The following is a 12,126-nucleotide window of genomic DNA, read 5'->3' on the forward strand; positions in this document are numbered from 1 at the left end:
TTTGCTAGCTGCAGCAGGTGGGCTCAGTAGCTATGGCTCCCAGGCTCCAGAGCACAGGTTCAGCAGCTGTGCTAAACGGGCTTAGCTGCTCTGCAGCATATGGGATCTTCCCATACCAGGGAAGAGGGTGTCTTCTGCATTGGCAGGTGGATTCTTGACCACCAAGCCACCAGAGAAGTCCAAGGCAGGGTACTTCTTTAAAAAGGGAAGTGTAATTAAATTAAGTGAGGGAGCAGCTAGGCAAAGGTCTGGGGAGGAGTGTTCTGGGTTGAGAAAAAGCCAGGTCCCTAAGATGGAGACAAGCTTGACAGGAGGAGCAGGAAGGAGGCTGGTGTAGCTGGGAAGAAGTGGAGGGGCTGGGGAGGGTGAGAGAGGCGGCAGGAGAGGCAGGTGGGGCTGTGTGATGTATGGCCTCTGAGGTCACTGTGACAGTGGGTGGGGGCAGGGGATACAGGAGCCCCTCCTTGGCAGGAGTCTTCCTCCCAGTCTGGCCACAGCAAAGCCCTCCCACTCCCAAGCTCATGTTCTGCAGCTGCTTAAGATTCTGCGGGGACAAGGAGGTGGCAAACTATTTGTCATCCACTGGGGCATCACCAAAGAGAAGCGGAATGGTGAGGGGGAGCTGCCTGGACGGCTCCAAGGACTGAGGAAGAGGTGCTTCATCATTCATGAGAGACAGGGGGTGTGAATTTCAATGGGGAAGGGAAAAAAATAAAAAAACATTTTTTAAAAAAAGTAGACAAAGTAGGCTGAGAGAAAGAGAATGCCAAATAGTAATAGCAGCTAACACTGTGTGCCAGGCACTCTCTTCTTAAAACTTCAGTCTTTTTGCCTTCCAAACAACCCAGTTAGGTGCTATTTTATGATTCCCATTTTATAGATGAGGAAACTGAGGCACAGAGCAGTTCACTGAGAGTCAACCTGTCGCATGAGAGAGCCGAGACTCAACCCAGGCAAGCTGGCTTCAGAGTCCACACTCATTAGCTCTGCAGAAACAGAACAAAGATGGCGTGAAGAAAAGCAGGCTGAGCGAGGAGGAGGGAACCTCAGGGGACAGATTTTGCCTCTCATACTATTTCCTCACCATAAAAGTCAATGGTGAGGCTACCCATTCAGTGCTTGGGAATTTAACAAAGTGCTTTCCTATTTGATCCAAAATGACTCTGAAGTAGGTACTATCATCCTCCCCAATTTATAGATAAGGACACTAAGACTCAAGAGGTTAAGTAACCTTAACCAGGAAGTGCTAAAGCCAAAATTCAAATACAAGGTTTGCCTGACTCCAAATCCCACGCTCTTTCCTTCATCCAAAAAGCATTTACCAACATTATAAAGTGGCAGGCACTGGACCAAGCATTCAGTCGTGGGGAAGACAATGCCTTTGGGAGGATCCCTTAGTTAGTTACCCTGTCTCCTACACTCTATGCTCAGCCCCTCTCTATGAATAAAGGACACTCATCTTACTCCTGGCTAAAGCACTCTAGAGCCAGGGGGAGGGAAGGAAAGAACACGCATGAGCTCGTCTCTGTGCTTGGTACTTTCAGGGATGACATCACTGAGCCCTCCATCAGCTCAGCAGGGGAAGACGTGGCTGGGACCACTTTGCCTACCCAGAGTCATTCACGCTTCCCTACCTCTCATCATGAGAACCCTGGTCTTAACTAGAGTGTCCACATGCCTCACTAAACACGACATTTCAAAGTTTTATTCCAACTAGGTGTGGCCATAAGACTAAGCTGTGGCTAACAAACTACAGAGGAAACTACATGGGGGGACTTCTGGAAAGGCTCCACAAAACAATGACAGCCTCATGAGGTGGGCTCTTTGCACCCTTTCTCCTTTTTCTTCTGTTTCCTGTTCTGAACTGGTTATGATGGCTGAAGTCCCGACAGACATCACAGATCATAAAGGCAACCTTAAAAATGGAAATCACATGCACAATCATGGAGCAAAAAAGATTAGGGCCCTGGATCCCAGAGGATACTCAGTTCAGTTCAGTTCAGTCACAACCCGATGAATTTGCAGCACGCCAGGCCTCCCTGTCCATCACCAACTCCCAGAGTCCACCCAAACCCATGTCCATTGAGTCGGTGATGCCATCCAACCATCTCATCCTCTGTCGTCCCCTTCTCCTCCTGCGCTCAATCTTTCCCAGCATCAAGGTCTTTTCAAATGAGTCAGCTCTTCATATCAGGTGGCCAAAGTATTGGAGTTTCAGCTTCAACATCAGTCCTACCAATGAACACCCTTAGAATCCTACCAATGAACAAGTCCTACCAATGAACACCTACCAGTGAACATTCCTTAGAGGATACTAAGGAACCACTATTCAAGCCCTGAGCTCCCTGTTTTCAAGACATAAACTTCTACATGGCTAAAGTTACTTATTCCAGTTACTGGAAGTCAAGGGCATGTCTTAACAGATACAGTAGTCATTACCATCATCCCATATGGAAACTGAAGCTGGCAGTTTGCTCCAAATCCCACAGCTAAGCAAGGGAAAGCAGCAGCTTTCAAACTTGAATTTGCGTGTTTCCAGAAGTCACAATTCTCCCATCCCTTTGGTAAGAGCCTGTTCACTTTAATTTATGAGAAGGCACAAGCAATACAGTAGAGAGGTTTTTTAAAATTATTTATTCGGTTGTGTTGGTTCTTCTCTGCTTTACACGGCTTTTTCTCTAGTTGCGGAGAGTGGGGGCTACTCTCCAGTTGTGGTGCAGGGGCTTCTCATTGCAGTGGCTTCTTTTGTTGCAGAGCATGGGCTTGACAGGTGTGGTACACAGGCTCAGTTGCCCTGTGGCATGTGGAATCTCCCTGAACCAGGGATCAAACCCATGTCACCTGCGTTGGCAGGTGAATTCTTAACCACCGGCCCACCAAGGAAGTCCACAGTAGAGTTCTAAACAGCCAACAACCCCTACATCCCCTGCTCTGGTCTTAAGGATGCCCATCAGAGCAGACTGTCTTCCTCCCCATTTACGCACTCTAGTAGATCAATTAACTCTATACTGGACAGAGGACAGATTTCTTATCTCCCATGTAACATTTCGTTTGCCTCCAAGACCCAAGTCACCAGGCCTTTTCAGGACTCCTGGGAAAAAGTCCCCTAAACTCATTCTTGTGCAGACTTGACAATGTGCTCTACTCTAAGTTACAACTTGTGTATATCAACTCCTTAGAATTTTCTAGATGCCAGATAATGGTGTCTGTGAATAAACATAATTCTACTTCTTCCTTCGCAATCTGGATGCCTTTTATTTCTTTTTCTTGTCTACGTGCACTAGCTAAACCTTAGTGATATGATGAATCAATGAGGTGAGAGCGGACATCCTTGCTTAGCATTGTTCCTGATCTTAGGTGGAAAGCATTCAGGCTTTCACCATTAACTATGTTCTTTCCTGTGGGTTTTTTTAACAGGTGCCTTTTATCAGGTTAAGGAACTTCCCTTCCACTCAAGTTTACTGAATCGTATCATGAATTTTGTAAATAACTTTTTGTGTGCATGTTGAGGTGACTGTGGGTTTTGTCCTTATTCTAATATGGAGTATTATATTCATTGATTTGAGGATATCAAAACAACTTTTCATGCCTGGGATAAACCCCAGTTGGTCATAATGTATAATCTTTTTTATGTGATGTTGGATTTGGCTTGCTATTTTATTGAGGACTTTTGCTCAGATATTATTCTGCAGTTTTCTTAAATATCGGGAATATTGCTGTGTTGGAGATCCCCAAGACCACCCCCACCCAAGTTCAACGATTCACTAGGAAAATTCAAAGGGCTCTGCACAGTCATACTCACAGCTATAATTTATTACAGAAACAGGATACAAAGCAACATCAGCAAAGGAAAAGGCATATGGGATTAAGTCCAGAGGAAGCCAAGTGCAAGTTTTCAAGGAACCTCTCAGTGGAGTCAGACAGAACACTCTTAATTCTCCCAGCAAGAAACTGTGACAACACCTGTGAAATGTTGCCAACCAGGAAAGTTCATTAGGTTTTTATTCATAAGTTCATAAGTTTTTATTAGAGTCTGGTCATATGGGCACCTGGTGCCTGACACATACCCCAACTCCAGATTCCCAGAGGAAGGCAAATGTTAAGCTATCTTGCTGACAGTTAAGGCACAGTGAGCCTCTCTTATCAGTTAGGGCAGTGGGATACTCCTCAAATCCAAGGTACCAGATGCCAACCAAGAACCTACCGTGGAGGCCTTTCAAAGGACAGGCGTCAGGCCTGCTGTGTTAACTCTTGTCTGCACATTCGTATTTATAACAAAAAACCAGAAAGCAGACAATGCTTAATACAAAAGAATTCAATGCTAATGTTGGAATTTTAGCCACAGGAGGTCAGGAGGGTTGAGTATCATAACGTTCTTGGTGCCATGAATTCACACTCCTTCAGCTTACCCACATGAAAGTGGAAAGTTCAAGCCTGTGTCTCTGGAACATTTCATCTGGACTGACAGAAAAAGGCCTCTCAGTTCATGTTGTACAGTGTTTGGGGAGAAATACTTTCCCAGCACTGTAGGGGAAAGTGGATTTACAGGCCTGTGGTCTTTCGGCAACATTAGTCTCCTATCCCCTTGCCCAGAGCTGCCCAAGTTTCATCAGTCAGAGTCTGGGGTAGAGATTCAGGTGTGCCCAAGGGGAAAAAGGAGAGTAAACACTCATTTGACACCCCCTTTGGCACGTGGTCAGGCATCCAACCAGCCTCCAGGCAGCGTGATCCTGGTCCTACAGACAAAGCGATGCTGACCACTTATTGAGTTCTACTGGCTACAGCCAGACGCTTGCAGGATTATCCTGCACTAGTCGATTTTACTCTATGTGTGTCACAAACTGTACCTCTAACCCTTCTCTGATGCATATCATTGATGATCATAAAAAATTAATAATAATGGCTAAGCAGTTGTTAAGCACAAAGTATGAATCGAACAGTCTGTGAAGCAATTTGCACAAACTTATCCCTGCAACAGTCCTATCAGATAGGAACAATATTATCTCCCTTTTAAAGATGGAAAAACTGAGGTTAGGTAACTGGCCCCAGGTAACACAGCGGATAGGTAGCAGAGATGGAGTAAGATCCCATGCACTCTGTCTCCTAAGCCAGCATACTTAACTGCCAGCACAACCCCGCTTCACAAAGACAACACCATGACCTGGGGTTTCCAACACCGTCCTCCCCACAGGATAGCCTGTCACATCCTCTGACTGGGACTGGGGGTGAGGTCAAAAGAGCACTAACTGAGGCTGAAGTTTAGTGAAGACAAAGCATACAAGCAATGATACAGAAGTGAGCGGATCATAGACAGTTCAAGCTTCCTTTAGTGGGACCATCTTCCAGAGGACCTCTAGAAATGCAGGGGCATTCTTGGCTGTCACAATGAATGGGGGTATACCAGCCCTTAGTGCCCAGGTGCCAAGAATGTGCAACATTCCACAGTGGAGAGAACAATATCACAATAAACAGTGCCTCCCAGACGTCAACAGCACTGCCACTAACAAACACAGCACGGCAAACTGGCTCTTGTACGCAGCTCCAGGGAGGTAGGAGGAGCAACGGGAAAGAGCCTCTGAAGCTCACTGCTTTTAAAGCCTTACTTTATGCATCCTGAGCTTTTGTGAAGCACCTGCCAGGCAAGCATATGGCCCAAACCTGTTCCTCAACCTCACATCAAGATTTATCTCCAAGGTATGGAGAGGAGCCAGATTCAGGCCCACAGGCTATTTGTCCAACAAGACACTTGGCTCCATCCTGGCCCAGGCAATGAGTAGACACAGGGCTATGCCAGCTGACTCTTGGACTAAGCAACTGAGAAATGCTGAGAAAGTCCCAGAAGGAATGAGACTGCGGTCATTGTTCACTGTGATTTGTCATCAGCTCAGTTCTGTACTGTCAAGGACTCTGCTGAGCATGGAGAAGGTGGCAAGTCAGGTCATGAGAAAACAATTCTGACCATCTGTGGGCTCTAGGAAAATACCAGCACCCTGGTACTTCCCTTCCCTCTCTGTCCTCTAACAAAATGCCCTGCAGTAAAGGCTCCAATTCAGGTCCCAGCATCTCCTTTCTAAAGAAAGGCTAATATTCATGAAATAACTCAAGAGCAGCATAGTTAAGAATCCACAATCAAGTTCATATTGCAAGGCAACCTGTATAAATAGCTTCGGAGCATATGTTTGTTTTTCACTAAAGCACTAAATCAGTGATTTTCTAAACACAACAACACTGATCTTCCAGTTTCCCATCTCGGTCCCTTTCCTATGTGGCCTAAACATCTGACCAGGTAAAATATGATTGAAGATTACATCTAATTCATGAGACACTTGGTCTCCAGGTTGATAAGCTTCAAGCCCTCAATCTAGAATAGGATAAGGAAAGCAACGGCTATTTACAGAATCACTGGGATGTCCCTAATGATTATACCCTTGTTCCCCTAGATCTCGTTGACAATTATATGGGCAGCCGTAAAGGAAGAGTGAATGGATTGTTACAAGGCCTTAATACTTGGTGATATTAAACTGAATTATGTTCAAGAGCCAAAACCCTGGGATGACAGTGGTATTGTGGGAGGGCAGTAATGGATGACTATCAGACAGGATCAAAACATGAAGCAATAATGATGGCACCAATAAAGTGATCTCAAAGAAACAGTGCTGTCCTGGAAAGGACAGTAAAAATATATAGGTAGGAAACAAACTGTTAGTGGGAGAATGGCAGGCAGAGGATAACAGTGCTTGGCTCATGATTCTTTAAGTGAAAGTCAGAGATTTATGAAACAAACTTAGGATAAAGTCTTTTTTATTTTTAATGGAAGTGTTATGAATTTTTTATGTACTCGCAAGTTGGCTACTCTCCAAAAGAGAAAATTAGTTAAACAATCTGCATTAAAAATAGCTAGGCCTGGCAGTTGTAACACAAAGCAGATTTAGCCAGGGTGGACAACCCTCCACCTCACCCTCAACTCACAGACACAGAAAAATGCCATATAAAATGCAGCACATTTAAAGCTACATGGCTTATTATGAGAGACCACTTCATACTTATCGTGTGTGCTCAGTCGCTTGGTCGCATTCGACTCTTTGCGAGCCCATGGACTACAGCCCTCCAGGCTCCTCTTGCCTATGGAATTTTTCAAGCAAGAACACTGGAGTGGGTTGCCATTTTCCTCCTCCAAGCAATCTTCTCAACTCAGGGATCAAACCCACATCTCTTTTACCTCCTGCATTCACAGGCGGAGTCTTTACCACTAGTGCCACCTGGGAAGACTTCATACTCATTAGGATGGTTATTATTTTTCAAAATCAACAAAAAATGGTTAAGTGTTGGGGAGGATGTAGAAAAATTAAAACTGTTGTAGACTGTTTTTTAAAAAAATCAACTCTACTTCAATTAATAATTTTTTTAAAAAGGAAAATATATGGTAGTTCCTCAAAAAATTAAACACAGATTATCAAATGATCTAAAATTTTCACTTCTAGGTATACATCAAAAGATGAAAATAAGGACACAGATAGTTACATACACATGTTTATAGAAGCATGATTCACAATAATCAAAAGGTAGAAGCTGGACTTCCCTCATGGTGCGGTGGAAAAGAATCCGCCTGCCGATAAAGGGGACACAGTTTCCATCCCTGGTCTGGGAAGATTCCACCTACCCTGGAGCAACTAAGCGCACGCGCCACAACTACTGAGCCCACACGCTAAAGCCCCCGAGTGACAACTCCTGAGCCCTGGTGCTGCAGCCACTGAAGCCTGTGAGCCTAGCGCCTGTGCTCTGCACCAAGAGAGGACAGCGCGCCGAGAAGCCTGCAGACCACAACTAGAGAGAAGCCCTGCACGCCTCAACCAAGACCCGCACAGTCAAACACGTGACTACTCAGTAGCTCAGGGCAATGAAGACCTTTAGAGGGAAGAAACACTGAGAGATTACTAGCAGATTTGCACTAAGACTAGGACATACATCAGAAAGAAAGAAAGCGAACCCCGCGGGAAGGGTACAGTTACAAGGAAGAATGGTAAACAAAGAAATGAATTGAAAACAAATGGAAAATATAAACAGAAACTGTTTTATTGTTGTATAAAACAATAATTATTATTATGACTAATTCAGGGGATTTAAAAGACAAAATGGAACTAAAATATTGAATAAGAACACATGGTAAACAAGAGGGGATGACTATATTTAAAATGTTTTAAAGATTTTATATTGTTGGGGGGAGCAGAGTTATTAACTATATTAACAAGTTAAAATTTTTAAAGTAATAAATAAGATATATCATTTCCAAACTAGCAGAGGGAAAAGAAGGATTAATAAACTAAATTTAAAAATGTGGTCAATCCAATAGAAGGTAGTAAAGGAGAAAAAGTATTAAAAAGGACAAACAGAAAGTATTAAAATTGTATGGTAGAAGTAAATTCAGTACATCAGTAATCATAAAATATTAACTAAACTTGCCAGTTAAAAGAAATGTCAGACTGAACTGATTAAAATAATAAAAATCTAGCTACAGGCTGTTTTTTGAGACATTGTTCTCAAAACAAAGTACTTCAATTAAAATAAACAATTTTTAAAAATCAACTATACTTCAATTAATATTTTTTTAAAAATAAATAAAAACAAAGAAAGTAAACAGACACTAGAAAAATCTTACCCTCTCTCAACCCCAACCCACCAGCCCACCCTACCAAAAAAGGACAGCATCTCTAGAGTAATACACAAAGGGTAAAAGCATCATTTTATAGAAGATTTCCTTTAAAATATAAATTATGAAAACAGACTCAAAAGGAAATAGAAAACTCAAGACCTAAAGCAATGAAGAAAATTTTATCAAGAGTCAAAAATCTATCCCTCCCATTTAAAAAACTACTGGGCTAAGACCAAGCTGTCAAGAAAGAGATAACCCTCCATCTTACTGACTCAGACTGTTTCAAAGAAAAGAAAAAGAAGAATAATTCTCCATCTCATTTTATGAGGCTAGTATGTCACTGATAACAACATTGGACAAGGATAGTGAGCAAGGAAAATTATAGACCAATCTTACTTATGAATACATACAAAAACCTAATAAATATTAGTATCAAGTCCAGCAATATATAAAACGTTAATACTATATTTCACCACATCAGAAATGTCACTGATTGTAAGATATACCATTACTTTTATACTAAGAAAGAAAAATCCTGTCACTTCAACCATAACATAATGCTTTCTTATCACCCACATTTTATTTTCTACTCACTGAAAGAGTTTTTTAGACTTATTTACACTTACTTTTATTATCTATCACTCTTATACATTCATAATGAGGAAAATATAAGCAAAGTAAATAACGTTAAGATCTTCACAGTGTAGTCCAACTCTTCTAAATCACTTTTCAACTCAAAGGCTTTCATATTTATTCTTGCCATCAAGAGTGGGTGGTATGTAATATTTCATAACATAGTTTCTGCATTTTCTTCTAAGCCCCTGATGCATATTCAGAAAGTTTTGCTGCTGAAATTTTCTTTACCAGAAGTTAACAACAGAAAGTTTTCAGGCAACAATTAAGACTCCTATTCCTTCCTCAAATGGTTGTTAACTAAAACTACTCAAAGTATCACCAGCTCGATAGACATGAGTTTGAGCAAGCTCCGGGAGTTAGTGATGGACAGGCAAGCCTGGTGTGCTGCAGTTCATAGGATCACAGAGTTGGATACAACTGACCAACTGAACTGAACTGGTAACCAAGTTCAAGCAAGAATAATTAGAAGATGCCACTGACTGTAAAACATGTTCTAATTACAGAAATGTTAAAATGTAAGAAGTCTGCATCTTAGAATCAACAAACATGATCAAACATCACAATCAAAAAGGATTTATCTCAGGAATACAACGGAGAAGGCAATGGCACCCCACTCCAGTACTCTTGCCTGGAAAATCCCACGGGCAGAGGAGCCTCGTAGGCTGCAGTCCATGCGGGTCGCTAACAGTCAGACACAACTGAGCAACTTCACTTTCACTTTTCACTTTCCTGCATTGGAGAAGGAAATGGCAACCCACTCCAGTGTTCTTGCCTGGAGAATCCCAAGGACGGTGGAGCCTGGTGGGCTGCCGTCTAGGGGTCGCACAGAGTCAGACACGACTGAAGTGACTTAGCAGCAGCAGTAGCAGGAATACAAGAATAGTTTAACATTAGGAAATTTATTAAACAAGCAGGCTTGCTTAGCAACAAAACCATGCAACAGAAGCATGGGACATGCCCCAAAACAATAAAACAATGGTGGCATGAGACCCACACATACTGCCCTGTGAGCTCAGTAAGTTCATGATCCCTAGGACATGCTCTCTGCACACATGAAAAGCAGTGATTTGTGGACCTAGTTTGACAATGTAGGAACAAAAAAACATCCCTACTTAACCTGGAGGAGGAACTGATGATGGAAGCATGACATCTACTCACGAAAGACAAAGAAGTTCTTCTCCCCCTCCCCACTTTTCCTTTGATTATAAAACTGTAGCCCAGTGAGTTCCCGGGTGTGGCATTTCTCACCTGCCTGCTTGTAAGCCTCACAAGTGTCCTAATAAATCACTCACTCATCTATCAAAAAAAAAAAAAAGAAAGAAAACTTATTAAAGAAAACAACTCAAAGCATGAAGAAAATCATTCAATAAAACTCAACAATCACAACGTTTTTAAAAAAACTCTTATCAAAACAGAAATACAAAGGAATAGTCTTAACTTTACACAGCTGACTACCTGCCAAGATTTCACAGCAAAAACAAAACGAACAAAAAGCAGTAAAATGCTAGAAACATGCCCTTTAAATGCAGAACAGGGTAAACATAATTGCCATCATTGCCTCTATTCAATATTATACAAAGGTCTTAGGCAGCTCAATAAAACAGGAAAATAGTAGAGATAATATAAGAAGTGAAAAGAAAAAAGAACTAACCTGTTATGATCAACCCAGGTAATCCAAAATAAACTAGAGGCAAACTATTGCACTAATAAGACAGTTCAGCAAGGTTATGAAATACAAAAGCCAATATATTAAAGCCCACAGAAGGCCCATAGTACAGCAATGTACAATTAAAAATGTAATTTTTATAAAAGATGGTATTTATAATAGCTTTTAAAAATACATAGGAATAAATGTAACCAGAGATGTAATGCATTTTTATAGGAAACACTTAGAGCTTCATGAAAACATTTACTAAAATTTAAAAAAAAAATGAAGCAGTTAGTAAGATACAAAGTGATATAAAATATTTATGAATGGGAAGAATACATATATTTCTACCTGATATAAAGTCATTGAAATTCTAAAATTCTAATCAAAACATACAACATATAAAAAGCTGATCCTAAAAGAGGGAAAACAGATCTCAGTTCAGCTCAGTTCAGTCTCTCAGTCGTGTCCGACTCTTTGCTACCCCATGAATTGCAGCACGCCAGGCCTCCCTGGCCATCACCAACTCCCAGAGTTCACTCAGACTCACGCCCATCGAGTCAGTGATGCCATCCAGCCATCTCATCCTCTGTCGTCCCCTTCTCCTCTTGCCCCCAATCCCTCCCAGCATCAGAGTCTTTTCCAATGAGTCAACTCTTTCGCATGAGGTGGCCAAAGTACTGGAGTTTCAGCTTTAGCATCATTCCTTCCAAAGAAATCCCAGGGCTGATCTCCTTCAGAATGGACTGGATGGATCTCCTTGCAGTACAAGGGACTCTCAAGAGTCTTCCCCAACACCACAGTTCAAAAGCATCAATTCTTTGGCGCTCAGCTTTCTTCACAGTCCAACTCTCACATCCATACATGACCACTGGAAAAACCACAGCCTTGACTTTTGACAGACCTTTGTTGGCAAAGTAATGTCTCTGCTTTTGAATATGCTATCTAGGTTGGTTGTAACTTTCCTTCCAAGGAGTAAGCGTCTTTTAATTTCATGGCTGCAGTCACCATCTGCAGTGATTTTGGAGACCAAAAAATAAAGTCTGACACTGTTTCCACTGTTTCCCCATCTATTTCCCATGAAGTGATGGGACCAGATGCCATGATCTTCGTTTTCTGAATGTTGAGCTTTAAGCCAACTTTTTCACTTTCCTCTACCTAGGAATAGCCAAAACAATTTCGAAGAAAATAA

Source organism: Bison bison, unplaced genomic scaffold (assembly GCF_000754665.1).
Source record: "Bison bison bison isolate TAMUID 2011002044 unplaced genomic scaffold, Bison_UMD1.0 scf7180017864472, whole genome shotgun sequence".
NCBI classification, from domain to species: Eukaryota; Metazoa; Chordata; class Mammalia; order Artiodactyla; family Bovidae; genus Bison; species Bison bison.